Source organism: Hyla sarda, unplaced genomic scaffold (genome assembly GCF_029499605.1).
Source record: "Hyla sarda isolate aHylSar1 unplaced genomic scaffold, aHylSar1.hap1 scaffold_318, whole genome shotgun sequence".
NCBI lineage: Eukaryota > Metazoa > Chordata > Amphibia > Anura > Hylidae > Hyla > Hyla sarda.
Window position 1 is genome coordinate 280337 of NW_026609912.1, and position 26926 is coordinate 307262.

Here is a 26926-nt window from a genome sequence, read left to right on the forward strand (position 1 = left end):
CTAATTGACAAAATAAGATTAATGCTTATGAAGAAATATAAAATCTCATCCCTTCCCCAATATCGCGCCACACCCCTACCCCTTAATTCCCTGGTTGAACTTGATGGACATATGTCTTTTTTCGACCGTACTAACTATGTAACTATGTAACATAACATGGGGGGGGGGGTCTCCTGGCTGTTCACACAGGTGTGTCATTGCTGTACATTGACCATGCATTGCTTCTGTGGTATTGCAAAGGCAAAGACAAATGCTTCCAGCCATCCATTGCACTAATGGATTGGTCATCAGCTGGCTGTCTATGTCCCGCATCAATATAGACCAAAGTACAGAGGGTTAGGCTATGCTATTGTGCACCTACCTGATGCATCAGAAGGTGCGAGGCCCTTGCTAAATTCTGTGCACAGACTTTGAGATCTATGCTTTAGACTGTATCTAAACCTGCTCCAACATGGACTGACATTCTGGCCTACTTTCAGCCGATGCGACTTGTCTGTCGCTGAACAGTCGCTTTTTATGTATTCAGCACCTATGTATAATGTTGTAAAAATGCTCTAGAAGCTAAAGTCGCAGAAATGTCACACATATTTGGCCTGCAACTTTCTGTGCGACAAATTCAGACAGGAAAAATCAGTATAAATCCTTAGAAAATTATCCCCCAGTGTCTCCATCTGCTGGCGGTATTGAATAAGCATTGCTGCACTGATGGGGTATGCATTAGACGAAAAAAAAGAAGAAAAAGAAGAATAATACGCCCAGAAAAGAGGCGAAAAGGAGAAAAACGTAAAAAAACGTGAAAAAAAAGTAAGAGGAAGAGAAGGGAAAAAAAAGGTGGAAATGGGTTTAAAAGTGATTTCGGCGGAGAAATATATATATATATATATATATATATATATATATATATATATATACGCGCACACACACACATATATATAAACGTATTCTCCGTTGAGATATTGCAGCCGCTGCTGTGTCCAGGCCCAGGAGCCTTAGCACTGTGCTGTGATGTCACTCAATACCACTGACATCACTAGGTGTAAACAACATCTCTCCTTTGCTGTGTATGTGACTATGGAGCTGTTTGGTGATGTCGTCTATTATGGCCTTCATAGAAGCAACAGGAGATTGTTGCATCCATCTAGAACCCTCAGAACTACAGTGCTATGATGTCACTCACTTCCACAGGCCTTGCAGAGTGTAAACAACAACAACCCAGCTTTGTTGTGTATGTAACCATAGGGATTTGTGATGTCACCTAGAACCTTCACAGCAGCGACAGCTTTATGAGGAGCATCAGCACTGCTCTGCCTGAGCAGAACCATCACCGCCATAGGTTGTCAAATAACCCGGGTTTAACCCACACAGGTAAGTCCAATGGGGTGCAGGCATGTCCTCTATGCTTACAGCTTCCCGTGGGTGTTGGTTTGATACCGTTTGGGGACAGCCAAGGAGGCATCTGCAGGCAACAAAGGTAGGTGTGTGCTTGTGTGTGTGTTTCCTATGCAGATCCTAAGCCCAGTGTCACATGCAAGTAGGAGGAGTAAGAAGGGTTCCTGGCAAATCCGGGTTATGGATTGCATTTAAAAAGGCCCCGTGGGAGTGCAATGGGCCCCTGTCTTGCTGCTTAGCAATAATGGTATGGGTTTAGGTTCTGCTGTGTGTACTGGTGGTTGACTGCCCCCCAGCCCAGAGTGTGCATGGAAAATTGTCTGGCAGCCTCCCTGACAGCAAGCAGTGATAGTGCCCATGAAGGGGACCTTGTTGGGCCCGCCCCTTTCACGGTTATCGCTTCTCGGCCTTTTGGCTAAGATCAAGTGTAGTATCTGTTCTTATCAGTTTTCATGCTGGTGGGGATGGGTGCTGCATGGAGGATGCAGGTGTACCAGGGCTTTCCGGGGCTGGTTCTGAGGAATCAGCTCGACGGCTGCCCCGATGTGACCTGTTCCCTCCGGGTCTCGCCATGAGGCTGAGAGGGTCTAGAGCCGAGGTACTTTTGTGCCTCGGGGAGTGGTGACCCCGAGGTGCCGAAACTCACTGGGAGAATAGGCTCACTGAGTTGAAGCACGGGCACCATAATCTCTTCACCTTGTGGCACTCACCTCTTGATTCCCGGCCTTCTGGCTAGGATCAGAGAAATTTTTATAGATCCGGCCGGATGTCCGGGCAGTATATCTGCACACATTCACTTATTTATTTATTTTTTTGTCTCACTGTGTCACTTTTTGCGTGTTGTGTGTTCACAGGATTTGTCAGGATGCGGTAGCCCTTCTGGGTGTCCCTCCTGGCGGTCTAGGGGAGGTGTGTGTGGCCATTAGGTTCCGCACCTCCCTGCAAACACCCCGGGTACCCCTGCTTTGGCAGGGTACCTACCGTAATCGGCTCTGCGGGCAGATACCTTGGCCAACGCCAAGGGGGATGCCGGGAGCATTTGTGGTCCCCTAGTAGCTTTGGCGAAAAGGGACATCGAACCTGGAACCTCGCAGGTACCTTTTGGTCCGGAGGCGAAGGGTAAGGTTTGTTGGGGGGCCTCTCTCCTATCGGAGAAGGGCTTGCGATAGACCGCATCCTTTGTGCACGTTTTTTTTAGTGTAACACGTTTGCACTTTTTCTTGCACTTTGGGTGAATCGAAAGCACGTTCCTCGGCTTTAGATAAAAAAAAAAAAAAATCTGTTCTTATCAGTTTAATATCTGATACGTCCCCTATCTGGGGACCATATATTAAATGGATTTTTGAGAACGGGGGCCGATTTCGAAGCTTGCTTCCGTCGCCCTATGCATTGACCCGATATGGCAGTATCTTCGGGTACAGTGCATCACCCCCTTACAGGGTTAAAAAGAAAGATTCCTACTTTCATTGCTACCTGCTTGCTGGCTAGCCAGCTAGCCAGCCCTGTGGGCCTTGCTGCTGCTGCTGCTGCAGCCAAAAAACAAAAGGTGGTGCTGCTGCTGCTTCTGCTTCTGCTTGTGTCTGGCCGCTGTTGGAGCGTCCAGGCACAGGACTTCTGCTGCTGCTGACTAAATGGCCTCCTTAATTGGATCATTTGAGTAGCCAGCACACCTGTGCAGGTAGGGCATGACATGATAGGCAGCTGCCTTGATAGCGGGTGGGTGCTGAATGTTCCTAATTGACAAAATAAGATTAATGCTTATGAAGAAATATAAAATCTCATCCCTTCCCCAATATCGCGCCACACCCCTACCCCTTAATTCCCTGGTTGAACTTGATGGACATATGTCTTTTTTCGACCGTACTAACTATGTAACTATGTAACATAACATGGGGGGGGGGGTCTCCTGGCTGTTCACACAGGTGTGTCATTGCTGTACATTGACCATGCATTGCTTCTGTGGTATTGCAAAGGCAAAGACAAATGCTTCCAGCCATCCATTGCACTAATGGATTGGTCATCAGCTGGCTGTCTATGTCCCGCATCAATATAGACCAAAGTACAGAGGGTTAGGCTATGCTATTGTGCACCTACCTGATGCATCAGAAGGTGCGAGGCCCTTGCTAAATTCTGTGCACAGACTTTGAGATCTATGCTTTAGACTGTATCTAAACCTGCTCCAACATGGACTGACATTCTGGCCTACTTTCAGCCGATGCGACTTGTCTGTCGCTGAACAGTCGCTTTTTATGTATTCAGCACCTATGTATAATGTTGTAAAAATGCTCTAGAAGCTAAAGTCGCAGAAATGTCACACATATTTGGCCTGCAACTTTCTGTGCGACAAATTCAGACAGGAAAAATCAGTATAAATCCTTAGAAAATTATCCCCCAGTGTCTCCATCTGCTGGCGGTATTGAATAAGCATTGCTGCACTGATGGGGTATGCATTAGACGAAAAAAAAGAAGAAAAAGAAGAATAATACGCCCAGAAAAGAGGCGAAAAGGAGAAAAACGTAAAAAAACGTGAAAAAAAAGTAAGAGGAAGAGAAGGGAAAAAAAGGTGGAAATGGGTTTAAAAGTGATTTCGGCGGAGAATATATATATATATATATATATATATATATATATATATACGCGCACACACACACATATATATAAACGTATTCTCCGTTGAGATATTGCAGCCGCTGCTGTGTCCAGGCCCAGGAGCCTTAGCACTGTGCTGTGATGTCACTCAATACCACTGACATCACTAGGTGTAAACAACATCTCTCCTTTGCTGTGTATGTGACTATGGAGCTGTTTGGTGATGTCGTCTATTATGGCCTTCATAGAAGCAACAGGAGATTGTTGCATCCATCTAGAACCCTCAGAACTACAGTGCTATGATGTCACTCACTTCCACAGGCCTTGCAGAGTGTAAACAACAACAACCCAGCTTTGTTGTGTATGTAACCATAGGGATTTGTGATGTCACCTAGAACCTTCACAGCAGCGACAGCTTTATGAGGAGCATCAGCACTGCTCTGCCTGAGCAGAACCATCACCGCCATAGGTTGTCAAATAACCCGGGTTTAACCCACACAGGTAAGTCCAATGGGGTGCAGGCATGTCCTCTATGCTTACAGCTTCCCGTGGGTGTTGGTTTGATACCGTTTGGGGACAGCCAAGGAGGCATCTGCAGGCAACAAAGGTAGGTGTGTGCTTGTGTGTGTGTTTCCTATGCAGATCCTAAGCCCAGTGTCACATGCAAGTAGGAGGAGTAAGAAGGGTTCCTGGCAAATCCGGGTTATGGATTGCATTTAAAAAGGCCCCGTGGGAGTGCAATGGGCCCCTGTCTTGCTGCTTAGCAATAATGGTATGGGTTTAGGTTCTGCTGTGTGTACTGGTGGTTGACTGCCCCCCAGCCCAGAGTGTGCATGGAAAATTGTCTGGCAGCCTCCCTGACAGCAAGCAGTGATAGTGCCCATGAAGGGGACCTTGTTGGGCCCGCCCCTTTCACGGTTATCGCTTCTCGGCCTTTTGGCTAAGATCAAGTGTAGTATCTGTTCTTATCAGTTTAATATCTGATACGTCCCCTATCTGGGGACCATATATTAAATGGATTTTTGAGAACGGGGGCCGATTTCGAAGCTTGCTTCCGTCGCCCTATGCATTGACCCGATATGGCAGTATCTTCGGGTACAGTGCACCACCCCCTTACAGGGTTAAAAAGAAAGATTCCTACTTTCATTGCTACCTGCTTGCTGGCTAGCCAGCTAGCCAGCCCTGTGGGCCTTGCTGCTGCTGCTGCTGCAGCCAAAAAACAAAAGGTGGTGCTGCTGCTGCTTCTGCTTCTGCTTGTGTCTGGCCGCTGTTGGAGCGTCCAGGCACAGGACTTCTGCTGCTGCTGACTAAATGGCCTCCTTAATTGGATCATTTGAGTAGCCAGCACACCTGTGCAGGTAGGGCATGACATGATAGGCAGCTGCCTTGATAGCGGGTGGGTGCTGAATGTTCCTAATTGACAAAATAAGATTAATGCTTATGAAGAAATATAAAATCTCATCCCTTCCCCAATATCGCGCCACACCCCTACCCCTTAATTCCCTGGTTGAACTTGATGGACATATGTCTTTTTTCGACCGTACTAACTATGTAACTATGTAACATAACATGGGGGGGGGGGGGTCTCCTGGCTGTTCACACAGGTGTGTCATTGCTGTACATTGACCATGCATTGCTTCTGTGGTATTGCAAAGGCAAAGACAAATGCTTCCAGCCATCCATTGCACTAATGGATTGGTCATCAGCTGGCTGTCTATGTCCCGCATCAATATAGACCAAAGTACAGAGGGTTAGGCTATGCTATTGTGCACCTACCTGATGCATCAGAAGGTGCGAGGCCCTTGCTAAATTCTGTGCACAGACTTTGAGATCTATGCTTTAGACTGTATCTAAACCTGCTCCAACATGGACTGACATTCTGGCCTACTTTCAGCCGATGCGACTTGTCTGTCGCTGAACAGTCGCTTTTTATGTATTCAGCACCTATGTATAATGTTGTAAAAATGCTCTAGAAGCTAAAGTCGCAGAAATGTCACACATATTTGGCCTGCAACTTTCTGTGCGACAAATTCAGACAGGAAAAATCAGTATAAATCCTTAGAAAATTATCCCCCAGTGTCTCCATCTGCTGGCGGTATTGAATAAGCATTGCTGCACTGATGGGGTATGCATTAGACGAAAAAAAAGAAGAAAAAGAAGAATAATACGCCCAGAAAAGAGGCGAAAAGGAGAAAAACGTAAAAAAACGTGAAAAAAAAGTAAGAGGAAGAGAAGGGAAAAAAAGGTGGAAATGGGTTTAAAAGTGATTTCGGCGGAGAAATATATATATATATATATATATATATATATATATATATATATATATACGCGCACACACACACATATATATAAACGTATTCTCCGTTGAGATATTGCAGCCGCTGCTGTGTCCAGGCCCAGGAGCCTTAGCACTGTGCTGTGATGTCACTCAATACCACTGACATCACTAGGTGTAAACAACATCTCTCCTTTGCTGTGTATGTGACTATGGAGCTGTTTGGTGATGTCGTCTATTATGGCCTTCATAGAAGCAACAGGAGATTGTTGCATCCATCTAGAACCCTCAGAACTACAGTGCTATGATGTCACTCACTTCCACAGGCCTTGCAGAGTGTAAACAACAACAACCCAGCTTTGTTGTGTATGTAACCATAGGGATTTGTGATGTCACCTAGAACCTTCACAGCAGCGACAGCTTTATGAGGAGCATCAGCACTGCTCTGCCTGAGCAGAACCATCACCGCCATAGGTTGTCAAATAACCCGGGTTTAACCCACACAGGTAAGTCCAATGGGGTGCAGGCATGTCCTCTATGCTTACAGCTTCCCGTGGGTGTTGGTTTGATACCGTTTGGGGACAGCCAAGGAGGCATCTGCAGGCAACAAAGGTAGGTGTGTGCTTGTGTGTGTGTTTCCTATGCAGATCCTAAGCCCAGTGTCACATGCAAGTAGGAGGAGTAAGAAGGGTTCCTGGCAAATCCGGGTTATGGATTGCATTTAAAAAGGCCCCGTGGGAGTGCAATGGGCCCCTGTCTTGCTGCTTAGCAATAATGGTATGGGTTTAGGTTCTGCTGTGTGTACTGGTGGTTGACTGCCCCCCAGCCCAGAGTGTGCATGGAAAATTGTCTGGCAGCCTCCCTGACAGCAAGCAGTGATAGTGCCCATGAAGGGGACCTTGTTGGGCCCGCCCCTTTCACGGTTATCGCTTCTCGGCCTTTTGGCTAAGATCAAGTGTAGTATCTGTTCTTATCAGTTTAATATCTGATACGTCCCCTATCTGGGGACCATATATTAAATGGATTTTTGAGAACGGGGGCCGATTTCGAAGCTTGCTTCCGTCGCCCTATGCATTGACCCGATATGGCAGTATCTTCGGGTACAGTGCACCACCCCCTTACAGGGTTAAAAAGAAAGATTCCTACTTTCATTGCTACCTGCTTGCTGGCTAGCCAGCTAGCCAGCCCTGTGGGCCTTGCTGCTGCTGCTGCTGCAGCCAAAAAACAAAAGGTGGTGCTGCTGCTGCTTCTGCTTCTGCTTGTGTCTGGCCGCTGTTGGAGCGTCCAGGCACAGGACTTCTGCTGCTGCTGACTAAATGGCCTCCTTAATTGGATCATTTGAGTAGCCAGCACACCTGTGCAGGTAGGGCATGACATGATAGGCAGCTGCCTTGATAGCGGGTGGGTGCTGAATGTTCCTAATTGACAAAATAAGATTAATGCTTATGAAGAAATATAAAATCTCATCCCTTCCCCAATATCGCGCCACACCCCTACCCCTTAATTCCCTGGTTGAACTTGATGGACATATGTCTTTTTTCGACCGTACTAACTATGTAACTATGTAACATAACATGGGGGGGGGGGTCTCCTGGCTGTTCACACAGGTGTGTCATTGCTGTACATTGACCATGCATTGCTTCTGTGGTATTGCAAAGGCAAAGACAAATGCTTCCAGCCATCCATTGCCCTAATGGATTGGTCATCAGCTGGCTGTCTATGTCCCGCATCAATATAGACCAAAGTACAGAGGGTTAGGCTATGCTATTGTGCACCTACCTGATGCATCAGAAGGTGCGAGGCCCTTGCTAAATTCTGTGCACAGACTTTGAGATCTATGCTTTAGACTGTATCTAAACCTGCTCCAACATGGACTGACATTCTGGCCTACTTTCAGCCGATGCGACTTGTCTGTCGCTGAACAGTCGCTTTTTATGTATTCAGCACCTATGTATAATGTTGTAAAAATGCTCTAGAAGCTAAAGTCGCAGAAATGTCACACATATTTGGCCTGCAACTTTCTGTGCGACAAATTCAGACAGGAAAAATCAGTATAAATCCTTAGAAAATTATCCCCCAGTGTCTCCATCTGCTGGCGGTATTGAATAAGCATTGCTGCACTGATGGGGTATGCATTAGACGAAAAAAAAGAAGAAAAAGAAGAATAATACGCCCAGAAAAGAGGCGAAAAGGAGAAAAACGTAAAAAAACGTGAAAAAAAAGTAAGAGGAAGAGAAGGGAAAAAAAGGTGGAAATGGGTTTAAAAGTGATTTCGGCGGAGAAATATATATATATATATATATATATATATATATATATACGCGCACACACACACATATATATAAACGTATTCTCCGTTGAGATATTGCAGCCGCTGCTGTGTCCAGGCCCAGGAGCCTTAGCACTGTGCTGTGATGTCACTCAATACCACTGACATCACTAGGTGTAAACAACATCTCTCCTTTGCTGTGTATGTGACTATGGAGCTGTTTGGTGATGTCGTCTATTATGGCCTTCATAGAAGCAACAGGAGATTGTTGCATCCATCTAGAACCCTCAGAACTACAGTGCTATGATGTCACTCACTTCCACAGGCCTTGCAGAGTGTAAACAACAACAACCCAGCTTTGTTGTGTATGTAACCATAGGGATTTGTGATGTCACCTAGAACCTTCACAGCAGCGACAGCTTTATGAGGAGCATCAGCACTGCTCTGCCTGAGCAGAACCATCACTGCCATAGGTTGTCAAATAACCCGGGTTTAACCCACACAGGTAAGTCCAATGGGGTGCAGGCATGTCCTCTATGCTTACAGCTTCCCGTGGGTGTTGGTTTGATACCGTTTGGGGACAGCCAAGGAGGCATCTGCAGGCAACAAAGGTAGGTGTGTGCTTGTGTGTGTGTTTCCTATGCAGATCCTAAGCCCAGTGTCACATGCAAGTAGGAGGAGTAAGAAGGGTTCCTGGCAAATCCGGGTTATGGATTGCATTTAAAAAGGCCCCGTGGGAGTGCAATGGGCCCCTGTCTTGCTGCTTAGCAATAATGGTATGGGTTTAGGTTCTGCTGTGTGTACTGGTGGTTGACTGCCCCCCAGCCCAGAGTGTGCATGGAAAATTGTCTGGCAGCCTCCCTGACAGCAAGCAGTGATAGTGCCCATGAAGGGGACCTTGTTGGGCCCGCCCCTTTCACGGTTATCGCTTCTCGGCCTTTTGGCTAAGATCAAGTGTAGTATCTGTTCTTATCAGTTTAATATCTGATACGTCCCCTATCTGGGGACCATATATTAAATGGATTTTTGAGAACGGGGGCCGATTTCGAAGCTTGCTTCCGTCGCCCTATGCATTGACCCGATATGGCAGTATCTTCGGGTACAGTGCACCACCCCCTTACAGGGTTAAAAAGAAAGATTCCTACTTTCATTGCTACCTGCTTGCTGGCTAGCCAGCTAGCCAGCCCTGTGGGCCTTGCTGCTGCTGCTGCTGCTGCTGCAGCCAAAAAACAAAAGGTGGTGCTGCTGCTGCTTCTGCTTCTGCTTGTGTCTGGCCGCTGTTGGAGCGTCCAGGCACAGGACTTCTGCTGCTGCTGACTAAATGGCCTCCTTAATTGGATCATTTGAGTAGCCAGCACACCTGTGCAGGTAGGGCATGACATGATAGGCAGCTGCCTTGATAGCGGGTGGGTGCTGAATGTTCCTAATTGACAAAATAAGATTAATGCTTATGAAGAAATATAAAATCTCATCCCTTCCCCAATATCGCGCCACACCCCTACCCCTTAATTCCCTGGTTGAACTTGATGGACATATGTCTTTTTTCGACCGTACTAACTATGTAACTATGTAACATAACATGGGGGGGGGGGTCTCCTGGCTGTTCACACAGGTGTGTCATTGCTGTACATTGACCATGCATTGCTTCTGTGGTATTGCAAAGGCAAAGACAAATGCTTCCAGCCATCCATTGCACTAATGGATTGGTCATCAGCTGGCTGTCTATGTCCCGCATCAATATAGACCAAAGTACAGAGGGTTAGGCTATGCTATTGTGCACCTACCTGATGCATCAGAAGGTGCGAGGCCCTTGCTAAATTCTGTGCACAGACTTTGAGATCTATGCTTTAGACTGTATCTAAACCTGCTCCAACATGGACTGACATTCTGGCCTACTTTCAGCCGATGCGACTTGTCTGTCGCTGAACAGTCGCTTTTTATGTATTCAGCACCTATGTATAATGTTGTAAAAATGCTCTAGAAGCTAAAGTCGCAGAAATGTCACACATATTTGGCCTGCAACTTTCTGTGCGACAAATTCAGACAGGAAAAATCAGTATAAATCCTTAGAAAATTATCCCCCAGTGTCTCCATCTGCTGGCGGTATTGAATAAGCATTGCTGCACTGATGGGGTATGCATTAGACGAAAAAAAAGAAGAAAAAGAAGAATAATACGCCCAGAAAAGAGGCGAAAAGGAGAAAAACGTAAAAAAACGTGAAAAAAAAGTAAGAGGAAGAGAAGGGAAAAAAAGGTGGAAATGGGTTTAAAAGTGATTTCGGCGGAGAAATATATATATATATATATATATATATATATATATATATATATATATACGCGCACACACACACATATATATAAACGTATTCTCCGTTGAGATATTGCAGCCGCTGCTGTGTCCAGGCCCAGGAGCCTTAGCACTGTGCTGTGATGTCACTCAATACCACTGACATCACTAGGTGTAAACAACATCTCTCCTTTGCTGTGTATGTGACTATGGAGCTGTTTGGTGATGTCGTCTATTATGGCCTTCATAGAAGCAACAGGAGATTGTTGCATCCATCTAGAACCCTCAGAACTACAGTGCTATGATGTCACTCACTTCCACAGGCCTTGCAGAGTGTAAACAACAACAACCCAGCTTTGTTGTGTATGTAACCATAGGGATTTGTGATGTCACCTAGAACCTTCACAGCAGCGACAGCTTTATGAGGAGCATCAGCACTGCTCTGCCTGAGCAGAACCATCACCGCCATAGGTTGTCAAATAACCCGGGTTTAACCCACACAGGTAAGTCCAATGGGGTGCAGGCATGTCCTCTATGCTTACAGCTTCCCGTGGGTGTTGGTTTGATACCGTTTGGGGACAGCCAAGGAGGCATCTGCAGGCAACAAAGGTAGGTGTGTGCTTGTGTGTGTGTTTCCTATGCAGATCCTAAGCCCAGTGTCACATGCAAGTAGGAGGAGTAAGAAGGGTTCCTGGCAAATCCGGGTTATGGATTGCATTTAAAAAGGCCCCGTGGGAGTGCAATGGGCCCCTGTCTTGCTGCTTAGCAATAATGGTATGGGTTTAGGTTCTGCTGTGTGTACTGGTGGTTGACTGCCCCCCAGCCCAGAGTGTGCATGGAAAATTGTCTGGCAGCCTCCCTGACAGCAAGCAGTGATAGTGCCCATGAAGGGGACCTTGTTGGGCCCGCCCCTTTCACGGTTATCGCTTCTCGGCCTTTTGGCTAAGATCAAGTGTAGTATCTGTTCTTATCAGTTTAATATCTGATACGTCCCCTATCTGGGGACCATATATTAAATGGATTTTTGAGAACGGGGGCCGATTTCGAAGCTTGCTTCCGTCGCCCTATGCATTGACCCGATATGGCAGTATCTTCGGGTACAGTGCACCACCCCCTTACAGGGTTAAAAAGAAAGATTCCTACTTTCATTGCTACCTGCTTGCTGGCTAGCCAGCTAGCCAGCCCTGTGGGCCTTGCTGCTGCTGCTGCTGCAGCCAAAAAACAAAAGGTGGTGCTGCTGCTTGTGTCTGGCCGCTGTTGGAGCGTCCAGGCACAGGACTTCTGCTGCTGCTGACTAAATGGCCTCCTTAATTGGATCATTTGAGTAGCCAGCACACCTGTGCAGGTAGGGCATGACATGAGAGGCAGCTGCCTTGATAGCGGGTGGGTGCTGAATGTTCCTAATTGACAAAATAAGATTAATGCTTATGAAGAAATATAAAATCTCATCCCTTCCCCAATATCGCGCCACACCCCTACCCCTTAATTCCCTGGTTGAACTTGATGGACATATGTCTTTTTTCGACCGTACTAACTATGTAACTATGTAACATAACATGGGGGGGGGGGTCTCCTGGCTGTTCACACAGGTGTGTCATTGCTGTACATTGACCATGCATTGCTTCTGTGGTATTGCAAAGGCAAAGACAAATGCTTCCAGCCATCCATTGCACTAATGGATTGGTCATCAGCTGGCTGTCTATGTCCCGCATCAATATAGACCAAAGTACAGAGGGTTAGGCTATGCTATTGTGCACCTACCTGATGCATCAGAAGGTGCGAGGCCCTTGCTAAATTCTGTGCACAGACTTTGAGATCTATGCTTTAGACTGTATCTAAACCTGCTCCAACATGGACTGACATTCTGGCCTACTTTCAGCCGATGCGACTTGTCTGTCGCTGAACAGTCGCTTTTTATGTATTCAGCACCTATGTATAATGTTGTAAAAATGCTCTAGAAGCTAAAGTCGCAGAAATGTCACACATATTTGGCCTGCAACTTTCTGTGCGACAAATTCAGACAGGAAAAATCAGTATAAATCCTTAGAAAATTATCCCCCAGTGTCTCCATCTGCTGGCGGTATTGAATAAGCATTGCTGCACTGATGGGGTATGCATTAGACGAAAAAAAAGAAGAAAAAGAAGAATAATACGCCCAGAAAAGAGGCGAAAAGGAGAAAAACGTAAAAAAACGTGAAAAAAAAGTAAGAGGAAGAGAAGGGAAAAAAAGGTGGAAATGGGTTTAAAAGTGATTTCGGCGGAGAAATATATATATATATATATATATATATATATATATATATATATATACGCGCACACACACACATATATATAAACGTATTCTCCGTTGAGATATTGCAGCCGCTGCTGTGTCCAGGCCCAGGAGCCTTAGCACTGTGCTGTGATGTCACTCAATACCACTGACATCACTAGGTGTAAACAACATCTCTCCTTTGCTGTGTATGTGACTATGGAGCTGTTTGGTGATGTCGTCTATTATGGCCTTCATAGAAGCAACAGGAGATTGTTGCATCCATCTAGAACCCTCAGAACTACAGTGCTATGATGTCACTCACTTCCACAGGCCTTGCAGAGTGTAAACAACAACAACCCAGCTTTGTTGTGTATGTAACCATAGGGATTTGTGATGTCACCTAGAACCTTCACAGCAGCGACAGCTTTATGAGGAGCATCAGCACTGCTCTGCCTGAGCAGAACCATCACCGCCATAGGTTGTCAAATAACCCGGGTTTAACCCACACAGGTAAGTCCAATGGGGTGCAGGCATGTCCTCTATGCTTACAGCTTCCCGTGGGTGTTGGTTTGATACCGTTTGGGGACAGCCAAGGAGGCATCTGCAGGCAACAAAGGTAGGTGTGTGCTTGTGTGTGTGTTTCCTATGCAGATCCTAAGCCCAGTGTCACATGCAAGTAGGAGGAGTAAGAAGGGTTCCTGGCAAATCCGGGTTATGGATTGCATTTAAAAAGGCCCCGTGGGAGTGCAATGGGCCCCTGTCTTGCTGCTTAGCAATAATGGTATGGGTTTAGGTTCTGCTGTGTGTACTGGTGGTTGACTGCCCCCCAGCCCAGAGTGTGCATGGAAAATTGTCTGGCAGCCTCCCTGACAGCAAGCAGTGATAGTGCCCATGAAGGGGACCTTGTTGGGCCCGCCCCTTTCACGGTTATCGCTTCTCGGCCTTTTGGCTAAGATCAAGTGTAGTATCTGTTCTTATCAGTTTAATATCTGATACGTCCTCTATCTGGGGACCATATATTAAATGGATTTTTGAGAACGGGGGCCGATTTCGAAGCTTGCTTCCGTCGCCCTATGCATTGACCCGATATGGCAGTATCTTCGGGTACAGTGCACCACCCCCTTACAGGGTTAAAAAGAAAGATTCCTACTTTCATTGCTACCTGCTTGCTGGCTAGCCAGCTAGCCAGCCCTGTGGGCCTTGCTGCTGCTGCTGCTGCAGCCAAAAAACAAAAGGTGGTGCTGCTGCTGCTTCTGCTTCTGCTTGTGTCTGGCCGCTGTTGGAGCGTCCAGGCACAGGACTTCTGCTGCTGCTGACTAAATGGCCTCCTTAATTGGATCATTTGAGTAGCCAGCACACCTGTGCAGGTAGGGCATGACATGATAGGCAGCTGCCTTGATAGCGGGTGGGTGCTGAATGTTCCTAATTGACAAAATAAGATTAATGCTTATGAAGAAATATAAAATCTCATCCCTTCCCCAATATCGCGCCACACCCCTACCCCTTAATTCCCTGGTTGAACTTGATGGACATATGTCTTTTTTCGACCGTACTAACTATGTAACTATGTAACATAACATGGGGGGGGGGGTCTCCTGGCTGTTCACACAGGTGTGTCATTGCTGTACATTGACCATGCATTGCTTCTGTGGTATTGCAAAGGCAAAGACAAATGCTTCCAGCCATCCATTGCACTAATGGATTGGTCATCAGCTGGCTGTCTATGTCCCGCATCAATATAGACCAAAGTACAGAGGGTTAGGCTATGCTATTGTGCACCTACCTGATGCATCAGAAGGTGCGAGGCCCTTGCTAAATTCTGTGCACAGACTTTGAGATCTATGCTTTAGACTGTATCTAAACCTGCTCCAACATGGACTGACATTCTGGCCTACTTTCAGCCGATGCGACTTGTCTGTCGCTGAACAGTCGCTTTTTATGTATTCAGCACCTATGTATAATGTTGTAAAAATGCTCTAGAAGCTAAAGTCGCAGAAATGTCACACATATTTGGCCTGCAACTTTCTGTGCGACAAATTCAGACAGGAAAAATCAGTATAAATCCTTAGAAAATTATCCCCCAGTGTCTCCATCTGCTGGCGGTATTGAATAAGCATTGCTGCACTGATGGGGTATGCATTAGACGAAAAAAAAGAAGAAAAAGAAGAATAATACGCCCAGAAAAGAGGCGAAAAGGAGAAAAACGTAAAAAAACGTGAAAAAAAAGTAAGAGGAGGAGAAGGGAAAAAAAGGTGGAAATGGGTTTAAAAGTGATTTCGGCGGAGAATATATATATATATATATATATATATATATATATATATATATATATATATACGCGCACACACACACATATATATAAACGTATTCTCCGTTGAGATATTGCAGCCGCTGCTGTGTCCAGGCCCAGGAGCCTTAGCACTGTGCTGTGATGTCACTCAATACCACTGACATCACTAGGTGTAAACAACATCTCTCCTTTGCTGTGTATGTGACTATGGAGCTGTTTGGTGATGTCGTCTATTACGGCCTTCATAGAAGCAACAGGAGATTGTTGCATCCATCTTGAACCCTCAGAACTACAGTGCTATGATGTCACTCACTTCCACAGGCCTTGCAGAGTGTAAACAACAACAACCCAGCTTTGTTGTGTATGTAACCATAGGGATTTGTGATGTCACCTAGAACCTTCACAGCAGCGACAGCTTTATGAGGAGCATCAGCACTGCTCTGCCTGAGCAGAACCATCACCGCCATAGGTTGTCAAATAACCCGGGTTTAACCCACACAGGTAAGTCCAATGGGGTGCAGGCATGTCCTCTATGCTTACAGCTTCCCGTGGGTGTTGGTTTGATACCGTTTGGGGACAGCCAAGGAGGCATCTGCAGGCAACAAAGGTAGGTGTGTGCTTGTGTGTGTGTTTCCTATGCAGATCCTAAGCCCAGTGTCACATGCAAGTAGGAGGAGTAAGAAGGGTTCCTGGCAAATCCGGGTTATGGATTGCATTTAAAAAGGCCCCGTGGGAGTGCAATGGGCCCCTGTCTTGCTGCTTAGCAATAATGGTATGGGTTTAGGTTCTGCTGTGTGTACTGGTGGTTGACTGCCCCCCAGCCCAGAGTGTGCATGGAAAATTGTCTGGCAGCCTCCCTGACAGCAAGCAGTGATAGTGCCCATGAAGGGGACCTTGTTGGGCCCGCCCCTTTCACGGTTATCGCTTCTCGGCCTTTTGGCTAAGATCAAGTGTAGTATCTGTTCTTATCAGTTTAATATCTGATACGTCCCCTATCTGGGGACCATATATTAAATGGATTTTTGAGAACGGGGGCCGATTTCGAAGCTTGCTTCCGTCGCCCTATGCATTGACCCGATATGGCAGTATCTTCGGGTACAGTGCACCACCCCCTTACAGGGTTAAAAAGAAAGATTCCTACTTTCATTGCTACCTGCTTGCTGGCTAGCCAGCTAGCCAGCCCTGTGGGCCTTGCTGCTGCTGCTGCTGCAGCCAAAAAACAAAAGGTGGTGCTGCTGCTGCTTCTGCTTCTGCTTGTGTCTGGCCGCTGTTGGAGCGTCCAGGCACAGGACTTCTGCTGCTGCTGACTAAATGGCCTCCTTAATTGGATCATTTGAGTAGCCAGCACACCTGTGCAGGTAGGGCATGACATGATAGGCAGCTGCCTTGATAGCGGGTGGGTACTGAATGTTCCTAATTGACAAAATAAGATTAATGCTTATGAAGAAATATAAAATCTCATCCCTTCCCCAATATCGCGCCACACCCCTACCCCTTAATTCCCTGGTTGAACTTGATGGACATATGTCTTTTTTCGACCGTACTAACTATGTAACTATGTAACATAACATGGGGGGGGGGGGTCTCCTGGCTGTTCACACAGGTGTGTCATTGCTGTACATTGACCATGCATTGCTTCTGTGGTATTGCAAAGGCAAAGACAAATGCTTCCAGCCATCCATTGCACTAATGGATTGGTCATCAGCTGGCTGTCTATGTCCCGCATCAATATAGACCAAAGTACAGAGGGTTAGGCTATGCTATTGTGCACCTACCTGATGCATCAGAAGGTGCGAGGCCCTTGCTAAATTCTGTGCACAGACTTTGAGATCTATGCTTTAGACTGTATCTAAACCTGCTCCAACATGGACTGACATTCTGGCCTACTTTCAGCCGATGCGACTTGTCTGTCGCTGAACAGTCGCTTTTTATGTATTCAGCACCTATGTATAATGTTGTAAAAATGCTCTAGAAGCTAAAGTCGCAGAAATGTCACACATATTTGGCCTGCAACTTTCTGTGCGACAAATTCAGACAGGAAAAATCAGTATAAATCCTTAGAAAATTATCCCCCAGTGTCTCCATCTGCTGGCGGTATTGAATAAGCATTGCTGCACTGATGGGGTATGCATTAGACGAAAAAAAAGAAGAAAAAGAAGAATAATACGCCCAGAAAAGAGGCGAAAAGGAGAAAAACGTAAAAAAACGTGAAAAAAAAGTAAGAGGAAGAGAAGGGAAAAAAAGGTGGAAATGGGTTTAAAAGTGATTTCGGCGGAGAAATATATATATATATATATATATATATATATATATATATATATATATATACGCGCACACACACACATATATATAAACGTATTCTCCGTTGAGATATTGCAGCCGCTGCTGTGTCCAGGCCCAGGAGCCTTAGCACTGTGCTGTGATGTCACTCAATACCACTGACATCACTAGGTGTAAACAACATCTCTCCTTTGCTGTGTATGTGACTATGGAGCTGTTTGGTGATGTCGTCTATTATGGCCTTCATAGAAGCAACAGGAGATTGTTGCATCCATCTAGAACCCTCAGAACTACAGTGCTATGATGTCACTCACTTCCACAGGCCTTGCAGAGTGTAAACAACAACAACCCAGCTTTGTTGTGTATGTAACCATAGGGATTTGTGATGTCACCTAGAACCTTCACAGCAGCGACAGCTTTATGAGGAGCATCAGCACTGCTCTGCCTGAGCAGAACCATCACTGCCATAGGTTGTCAAATAACCCGGGTTTAACCCACACAGGTAAGTCCAATGGGGTGCAGGCATGTCCTCTATGCTTACAGCTTCCCGTGGGTGTTGGTTTGATACCGTTTGGGGACAGCCAAGGAGGCATCTGCAGGCAACAAAGGTAGGTGTGTGCTTGTGTGTGTGTTTCCTATGCAGATCCTAAGCCCAGTGTCACATGCAAGTAGGAGGAGTAAGAAGGGTTCCTGGCAAATCCGGGTTATGGATTGCATTTAAAAAGGCCCCGTGGGAGTGCAATGGGCCCCTGTCTTGCTGCTTAGCAATAATGGTATGGGTTTAGGTTCTGCTGTGTGTACTGGTGGTTGACTGCCCCCCAGCCCAGAGTGTGCATGGAAAATTGTCTGGCAGCCTCCCTGACAGCAAGCAGTGATAGTGCCCATGAAGGGGACCTTGTTGGGCCCGCCCCTTTCACGGTTATCGCTTCTCGGCCTTTTGGCTAAGATCAAGTGTAGTATCTGTTCTTATCAGTTTAATATCTGATACGTCCCCTATCTGGGGACCATATATTAAATGGATTTTTGAGAACGGGGGCCGATTTCGAAGCTTGCTTCCGTCGCCCTATGCATTGACCCGATATGGCAGTATCTTCGGGTACAGTGCACCACCCCCTTACAGGGTTAAAAAGAAAGATTCCTACTTTCATTGCTACCTGCTTGCTGGCTAGCCAGCTAGCCAGCCCTGTGGGCCTTGCTGCTGCTGCTGCTGCAGCCAAAAAACAAAAGGTGGTGCTGCTGCTGCTTCTGCTTCTGCTTGTGTCTGGCCGCTGTTGGAGCGTCCAGGCACAGGACTTCTGCTGCTGCTGACTAAATGGCCTCCTTAATTGGATCATTTGAGTAGCCAGCACACCTGTGCAGGTAGGGCATGACATGATAGGCAGCTGCCTTGATAGCGGGTGGGTGCTGAATGTTCCTAATTGACAAAATAAGATTAATGCTTATGAAGAAATATAAAATCTCATCCCTTCCCCAATATCGCGCCACACCCCTACCCCTTAATTCCCTGGTTGAACTTGATGGACATATGTCTTTTTTCGACCGTACTAACTATGTAACTATGTAACATAACATGGGGGGGGGGGTCTCCTGGCTGTTCACACAGGTGTGTCATTGCTGTACATTGACCATGCATTGCTTCTGTGGTATTGCAAAGGCAAAGACAAATGCTTCCAGCCATCCATTGCACTAATGGATTGGTCATCAGCTGGCTGTCTATGTCCCGCATCAATATAGACCAAAGTACAGAGGGTTAGGCTATGCTATTGTGCACCTACCTGATGCATCAGAAGGTGCGAGGCCCTTGCTAAATTCTGTGCACAGACTTTGAGATCTATGCTTTAGACTGTATCTAAACCTGCTCCAACATGGACTGACATTCTGGCCTACTTTCAGCCGATGCGACTTGTCTGTCGCTGAACAGTCGCTTTTTATGTATTCAGCACCTATGTATAATGTTGTAAAAATGCTCTAGAAGCTAAAGTCGCAGAAATGTCACACATATTTGGCCTGCAACTTTCTGTGCGACAAATTCAGACAGGAAAAATCAGTATAAATCCTTAGAAAATTATCCCCCAGTGTCTCCATCTGCTGGCGGTATTGAATAAGCATTGCTGCACTGATGGGGTATGCATTAGACGAAAAAAAAGAAGAAAAAGAAGAATAATACGCCCAGAAAAGAGGCGAAAAGGAGAAAAACGTAAAAAAACGTGAAAAAAAAGTAAGAGGAAGAGAAGGGAAAAAAAGGTGGAAATGGGTTTAAAAGTGATTTCGGCGGAGAAATATATATATATATATATATATATATATATATATATATATATATATATATATACGCGCACACACACACATATATATAAACGTATTCTCCGTTGAGATATTGCAGCCGCTGCTGTGTCCAGGCCCAGGAGCCTTAGCACTGTGCTGTGATGTCACTCAATACCACTGACATCACTAGGTGTAAACAACATCTCTCCTTTGCTGTGTATGTGACTATGGAGCTGTTTGGTGATGTCGTCTATTATGGCCTTCATAGAAGCAACAGGAGATTGTTGCATCCATCTAGAACCCTCAGAACTACAGTGCTATGATGTCACTCACTTCCACAGGCCTTGCAGAGTGTAAACAACAACAACCCAGCTTTGTTGTGTATGTAACCATAGGGATTTGTGATGTCACCTAGAACCTTCACAGCAGCGACAGCTTTATGAGGAGCATCAGCACTGCTCTGCCTGAGCAGAACCATCACCGCCATAGGTTGTCAAATAACCCGGGTTTAACCCACACAGGTAAGTCCAATGGGGTGCAGGCATGTCCTCTATGCTTACAGCTTCCCGTGGGTGTTGGTTTGATACCGTTTGGGGACAGCCAAGGAGGCATCTGCAGGCAACAAAGGTAGGTGTGTGCTTGTGTGTGTGTTTCCTATGCAGATCCTAAGCCCAGTGTCACATGCAAGTAGGAGGAGTAAGAAGGGTTCCTGGCAAATCCGGGTTATGGATTGCATTTAAAAAGGCCCCGTGGGAGTGCAATGGGCCCCTGTCTTGCTGCTTAGCAATAATGGTATGGGTTTAGGTTCTGCTGTGTGTACTGGTGGTTGACTGCCCCCCAGCCCAGAGTGTGCATGGAAAATTGTCTGGCAGCCTCCCTGACAGCAAGCAGTGATAGTGCCCATGAAGGGGACCTTGTTGGGCCCGCCCCTTTCACGGTTATCGCTTCTCGGCCTTTTGGCTAAGATCAAGTGTAGTATCTGTTCTTATCAGTTTAATATCTGATACGTCCCCTATCTGGGGACCATATATTAAATGGATTTTTGAGAACGGGGGCCGATTTCGAAGCTTGCTTCCGTCGCCCTATGCATTGACCCGATATGGCAGTATCTTCGGGTACAGTGCACCACCCCCTTACAGGGTTAAAAAGAAAGATTCCTACTTTCATTGCTACCTGCTTGCTGGCTAGCCAGCTAGCCAGCCCTGTGGGCCTTGCTGCTGCTGCTGCTGCAGCCAAAAAACAAAAGGTGGTGCTGCTGCTGCTTCTGCTTGTGTCTGGCCGCTGTTGGAGCGTCCAGGCACAGGACTTCTGCTGCTGCTGACTAAATGGCCTCCTTAATTGGATCATTTGAGTAGCCAGCACACCTGTGCAGGTAGGGCATGACATGAGAGGCAGCTGCCTTGATAGCGGGTGGGTGCTGAATGTTCCTAATTGACAAAATAAGATTAATGCTTATGAAGAAATATAAAATCTCATCCCTTCCCCAATATCGCGCCACACCCCTACCCCTTAATTCCCTGGTTGAACTTGATGGACATATGTCTTTTTTCGACCGTACTAACTATGTAACTATGTAACATAACATGGGGGGGGGGGTCTCCTGGCTGTTCACACAGGTGTGTCATTGCTGTACATTGACCATGCATTGCTTCTGTGGTATTGCAAAGGCAAAGACAAATGCTTCCAGCCATCCATTGCACTAATGGATTGGTCATCAGCTGGCTGTCTATGTCCCGCATCAATATAGACCAAAGTACAGAGGGTTAGGCTATGCTATTGTGCACCTACCTGATGCATCAGAAGGTGCGAGGCCCTTGCTAAATTCTGTGCACAGACTTTGAGATCTATGCTTTAGACTGTATCTAAACCTGCTCCAACATGGACTGACATTCTGGCCTACTTTCAGCCGATGCGACTTGTCTGTCGCTGAACAGTCGCTTTTTATGTATTCAGCACCTATGTATAATGTTGTAAAAATGCTCTAGAAGCTAAAGTCGCAGAAATGTCACACATATTTGGCCTGCAACTTTCTGTGCGACAAATTCAGACAGGAAAAATCAGTATAAATCCTTAGAAAATTATCCCCCAGTGTCTCCATCTGCTGGCGGTATTGAATAAGCATTGCTGCACTGATGGGGTATGCATTAGACGAAAAAAAAGAAGAAAAAGAAGAATAATACGCCCAGAAAAGAGGCGAAAAGGAGAAAAACGTAAAAAAACGTGAAAAAAAAGTAAGAGGAAGAGAAGGGAAAAAAAGGTGGAAATGGGTTTAAAAGTGATTTCGGCGGAGAAATATATATATATATATATATATATATATACGCGCACACACACACATATATATAAACGTATTCTCCGTTGAGATATTGCAGCCGCTGCTGTGTCCAGGCCCAGGAGCCTTAGCACTGTGCTGTGATGTCACTCAATACCACTGACATCACTAGGTGTAAACAACATCTCTCCTTTGCTGTGTATGTGACTATGGAGCTGTTTGGTGATGTCGTCTATTATGGCCTTCATAGAAGCAACAGGAGATTGTTGCATCCATCTAGAACCCTCAGAACTACAGTGCTATGATGTCACTCACTTCCACAGGCCTTGCAGAGTGTAAACAACAACAACCCAGCTTTGTTGTGTATGTAACCATAGGGATTTGTGATGTCACCTAGAACCTTCACAGCAGCGACAGCTTTATGAGGAGCATCAGCACTGCTCTGCCTGAGCAGAACCATCACCGCCATAGGTTGTCAAATAACCCGGGTTTAACCCACACAGGTAAGTCCAATGGGGTGCAGGCATGTCCTCTATGCTTACAGCTTCCCGTGGGTGTTGGTTTGATACCGTTTGGGGACAGCCAAGGAGGCATCTGCAGGCAACAAAGGTAGGTGTGTGCTTGTGTGTGTGTTTCCTATGCAGATCCTAAGCCCAGTGTCACATGCAAGTAGGAGGAGTAAGAAGGGTTCCTGGCAAATCCGGGTTATGGATTGCATTTAAAAAGGCCCCGTGGGAGTGCAATGGGCCCCTGTCTTGCTGCTTAGCAATAATGGTATGGGTTTAGGTTCTGCTGTGTGTACTGGTGGTTGACTGCCCCCCAGCCCAGAGTGTGCATGGAAAATTGTCTGGCAGCCTCCCTGACAGCAAGCAGTGATAGTGCCCATGAAGGGGACCTTGTTGGGCCCGCCCCTTTCACGGTTATCGCTTCTCGGCCTTTTGGCTAAGATCAAGTGTAGTATCTGTTCTTATCAGTTTAATATCTGATACGTCCCCTATCTGGGGACCATATATTAAATGGATTTTTGAGAACGGGGGCCGATTTCGAAGCTTGCTTCCGTCGCCCTATGCATTGACCCGATATGGCAGTATCTTCGGGTACAGTGCACCACCCCCTTACAGGGTTAAAAAGAAAGATTCCTACTTTCATTGCTACCTGCTTGCTGGCTAGCCAGCTAGCCAGCCCTGTGGGCCTTGCTGCTGCTGCTGCTGCAGCCAAAAAACAAAAGGTGGTGCTGCTGCTGCTTCTGCTTCTGCTTGTGTCTGGCCGCTGTTGGAGCGTCCAGGCACAGGACTTCTGCTGCTGCTGACTAAATGGCCTCCTTAATTGGATCATTTGAGTAGCCAGCACACCTGTGCAGGTAGGGCATGACATGATAGGCAGCTGCCTTGATAGCGGGTGGGTGCTGAATGTTCCTAATTGACAAAATAAGATTAATGCTTATGAAGAAATATAAAATCTCATCCCTTCCCCAATATCGCGCCACACCCCTACCCCTTAATTCCCTGGTTGAACTTGATGGACATATGTCTTTTTTCGACCGTACTAACTATGTAACTATGTAACATAACATGGGGGGGGGGGTCTCCTGGCTGTTCACACAGGTGTGTCATTGCTGTACATTGACCATGCATTGCTTCTGTGGTATTGCAAAGGCAAAGACAAATGCTTCCAGCCATCCATTGCACTAATGGATTGGTCATCAGCTGGCTGTCTATGTCCCGCATCAATATAGACCAAAGTACAGAGGGTTAGGCTATGCTATTGTGCACCTACCTGATGCATCAGAAGGTGCGAGGCCCTTGCTAAATTCTGTGCACAGACTTTGAGATCTATGCTTTAGACTGTATCTAAACCTGCTCCAACATGGACTGACATTCTGGCCTACTTTCAGCCGATGCGACTTGTCTGTCGCTGAACAGTCGCTTTTTATGTATTCAGCACCTATGTATAATGTTGTAAAAATGCTCTAGAAGCTAAAGTCGCAGAAATGTCACACATATTTGGCCTGCAACTTTCTGTGCGACAAATTCAGACAGGAAAAATCAGTATAAATCCTTAGAAAATTATCCCCCAGTGTCTCCATCTGCTGGCGGTATTGAATAAGCATTGCTGCACTGATGGGGTATGCATTAGACGAAAAAAAAGAAGAAAAAGAAGAATAATACGCCCAGAAAAGAGGCGAAAAGGAGAAAAACGTAAAAAAACGTGAAAAAAAAGTAAGAGGAAGAGAAGGGAAAAAAAGGTGGAAATGGGTTTAAAAGTGATTTCGGCGGAGAAATATATATATATATATATATATATATATATATATACGCGCACACACACACATATATATAAACGTATTCTCCGTTGAGATATTGCAGCCGCTGCTGTGTCCAGGCCCAGGAGCCTTAGCACTGTGCTGTGATGTCACTCAATACCACTGACATCACTAGGTGTAAACAACATCTCTCCTTTGCTGTGTATGTGACTATGGAGCTGTTTGGTGATGTCGTCTATTATGGCCTTCATAGAAGCAACAGGAGATTGTTGCATCCATCTAGAACCCTCAGAACTACAGTGCTATGATGTCACTCACTTCCACAGGCCTTGCAGAGTGTAAACAACAACAACCCAGCTTTGTTGTGTATGTAACCATAGGGATTTGTGATGTCACCTAGAACCTTCACAGCAGCGACAGCTTTATGAGGAGCATCAGCACTGCTCTGCCTGAGCAGAACCATCACCGCCATAGGTTGTCAAATAACCCGGGTTTAACCCACACAGGTAAGTCCAATGGGGTGCAGGCATGTCCTCTATGCTTACAGCTTCCCGTGGGTGTTGGTTTGATACCGTTTGGGGACAGCCAAGGAGGCATCTGCAGGCAACAAAGGTAGGTGTGTGCTTGTGTGTGTGTTTCCTATGCAGATCCTAAGCCCAGTGTCACATGCAAGTAGGAGGAGTAAGAAGGGTTCCTGGCAAATCCGGGTTATGGATTGCATTTAAAAAGGCCCCGTGGGAGTGCAATGGGCCCCTGTCTTGCTGCTTAGCAATAATGGTATGGGTTTAGGTTCTGCTGTGTGTACTGGTGGTTGACTGCCCCCCAGCCCAGAGTGTGCATGGAAAATTGTCTGGCAGCCTCCCTGACAGCAAGCAGTGATAGTGCCCATGAAGGGGACCTTGTTGGGCCCGCCCCTTTCACGGTTATCGCTTCTCGGCCTTTTGGCTAAGATCAAGTGTAGTATCTGTTCTTATCAGTTTAATATCTGATACGTCCCCTATCTGGGGACCATATATTAAATGGATTTTTGAGAACGGGGGCCGATTTCGAAGCTTGCTTCCGTCGCCCTATGCATTGACCCGATATGGCAGTATCTTCGGGTACAGTGCACCACCCCCTTACAGGGTTAAAAAGAAAGATTCCTACTTTCATTGCTACCTGCTTGCTGGCTAGCCAGCTAGCCAGCCCTGTGGGCCTTGCTGCTGCTGCTGCTGCAGCCAAAAAACAAAAGGTGGTGCTGCTGCTGCTTCTGCTTCTGCTTGTGTCTGGCCGCTGTTGGAGCGTCCAGGCACAGGACTTCTGCTGCTGCTGACTAAATGGCCTCCTTAATTGGATCATTTGAGTAGCCAGCACACCTGTGCAGGTAGGGCATGACATGATAGGCAGCTGCCTTGATAGCGGGTGGGTGCTGAATGTTCCTAATTGACAAAATAAGATTAATGCTTATGAAGAAATATAAAATCTCATCCCTTCCCCAATATCGCGCCACACCCCTACCCCTTAATTCCCTGGTTGAACTTGATGGACATATGTCTTTTTTCGACCGTACTAACTATGTAACTATGTAACATAACATGGGGGGGGGGGTCTCCTGGCTGTTCACACAGGTGTGTCATTGCTGTACATTGACCATGCATTGCTTCTGTGGTATTGCAAAGGCAAAGACAAATGCTTCCAGCCATCCATTGCACTAATGGATTGGTCATCAGCTGGCTGTCTATGTCCCGCATCAATATAGACCAAAGTACAGAGGGTTAGGCTATGCTATTGTGCACCTACCTGATGCATCAGAAGGTGCGAGGCCCTTGCTAAATTCTGTGCACAGACTTTGAGATCTATGCTTTAGACTGTATCTAAACCTGCTCCAACATGGACTGACATTCTGGCCTACTTTCAGCCGATGCGACTTGTCTGTCGCTGAACAGTCGCTTTTTATGTATTCAGCACCTATGTATAATGTTGTAAAAATGCTCTAGAAGCTAAAGTCGCAGAAATGTCACACATATTTGGCCTGCAACTTTCTGTGCGACAAATTCAGACAGGAAAAATCAGTATAAATCCTTAGAAAATTATCCCCCAGTGTCTCCATCTGCTGGCGGTATTGAATAAGCATTGCTGCACTGATGGGGTATGCATTAGACGAAAAAAAAGAAGAAAAAGAAGAATAATACGCCCAGAAAAGAGGCGAAAAGGAGAAAAACGTAAAAAAACGTGAAAAAAAAGTAAGAGGAAGAGAAGGAAAAAAAGGTGGAAATGGGTTTAAAAGTGATTTCGGCGGAGAAATATATATATATATATATATATATATATATATATATATACGCGCACACACACACATATATATAAACGTATTCTCCGTTGAGATATTGCAGCCGCTGCTGTGTCCAGGCCCAGGAGCCTTAGCACTGTGCTGTGATGTCACTCAATACCACTGACATCACTAGGTGTAAACAACATCTCTCCTTTGCTGTGTATGTGACTATGGAGCTGTTTG

The 26926-nt window shown here is 46.1% G+C and overlaps 10 non-coding genes and 2 pseudogenes across 10 annotated transcripts; all 12 read left to right on the forward strand.

The window, feature by feature from the left end:
* Positions 1–1784: 1784 nt before the first annotated feature.
* LOC130329539 (U2 spliceosomal RNA) lies at positions 1785–1944 on the forward strand (annotated as a pseudogene).
* Positions 1945–2639: 695 nt separating this feature from the next.
* LOC130329533 (U2 spliceosomal RNA) lies at positions 2640–2820 on the forward strand (annotated as a pseudogene).
* Positions 2821–4898: 2078 nt separating this feature from the next.
* LOC130329482 (U2 spliceosomal RNA) lies at positions 4899–5089 on the forward strand. Its single transcript, XR_008873043.1, has one exon. It is a non-coding gene; the product is annotated as a U2 spliceosomal RNA (small nuclear RNA).
* A 2089-nt stretch (positions 5090–7178) lies between these two features.
* On the forward strand, positions 7179–7369 carry LOC130329484 (U2 spliceosomal RNA). The gene has a single exon (XR_008873045.1). It is a non-coding gene; the product is annotated as a U2 spliceosomal RNA (small nuclear RNA).
* A 2077-nt stretch (positions 7370–9446) lies between these two features.
* Positions 9447–9637, forward strand: LOC130329485 (U2 spliceosomal RNA). The gene has a single exon (XR_008873046.1). It is a non-coding gene; the product is annotated as a U2 spliceosomal RNA (small nuclear RNA).
* Positions 9638–11730: 2093 nt separating this feature from the next.
* LOC130329486 (U2 spliceosomal RNA) lies at positions 11731–11921 on the forward strand. Its single transcript, XR_008873047.1, has one exon. It is a non-coding gene; the product is annotated as a U2 spliceosomal RNA (small nuclear RNA).
* Positions 11922–13991: 2070 nt separating this feature from the next.
* On the forward strand, positions 13992–14182 carry LOC130329513 (U2 spliceosomal RNA). Its single transcript, XR_008873072.1, has one exon. It is a non-coding gene; the product is annotated as a U2 spliceosomal RNA (small nuclear RNA).
* Positions 14183–16272: 2090 nt separating this feature from the next.
* Positions 16273–16463, forward strand: LOC130329487 (U2 spliceosomal RNA). Its single transcript, XR_008873048.1, has one exon. It is a non-coding gene; the product is annotated as a U2 spliceosomal RNA (small nuclear RNA).
* Positions 16464–18553: 2090 nt separating this feature from the next.
* On the forward strand, positions 18554–18744 carry LOC130329488 (U2 spliceosomal RNA). The gene has a single exon (XR_008873049.1). It is a non-coding gene; the product is annotated as a U2 spliceosomal RNA (small nuclear RNA).
* A 2093-nt stretch (positions 18745–20837) lies between these two features.
* On the forward strand, positions 20838–21028 carry LOC130329489 (U2 spliceosomal RNA). The gene has a single exon (XR_008873050.1). It is a non-coding gene; the product is annotated as a U2 spliceosomal RNA (small nuclear RNA).
* Positions 21029–23091: 2063 nt separating this feature from the next.
* LOC130329490 (U2 spliceosomal RNA) lies at positions 23092–23282 on the forward strand. Its single transcript, XR_008873051.1, has one exon. It is a non-coding gene; the product is annotated as a U2 spliceosomal RNA (small nuclear RNA).
* Positions 23283–25357: 2075 nt separating this feature from the next.
* On the forward strand, positions 25358–25548 carry LOC130329491 (U2 spliceosomal RNA). Its single transcript, XR_008873052.1, has one exon. It is a non-coding gene; the product is annotated as a U2 spliceosomal RNA (small nuclear RNA).
* The last annotated feature ends 1378 nt before the right edge of the window (positions 25549–26926 follow it).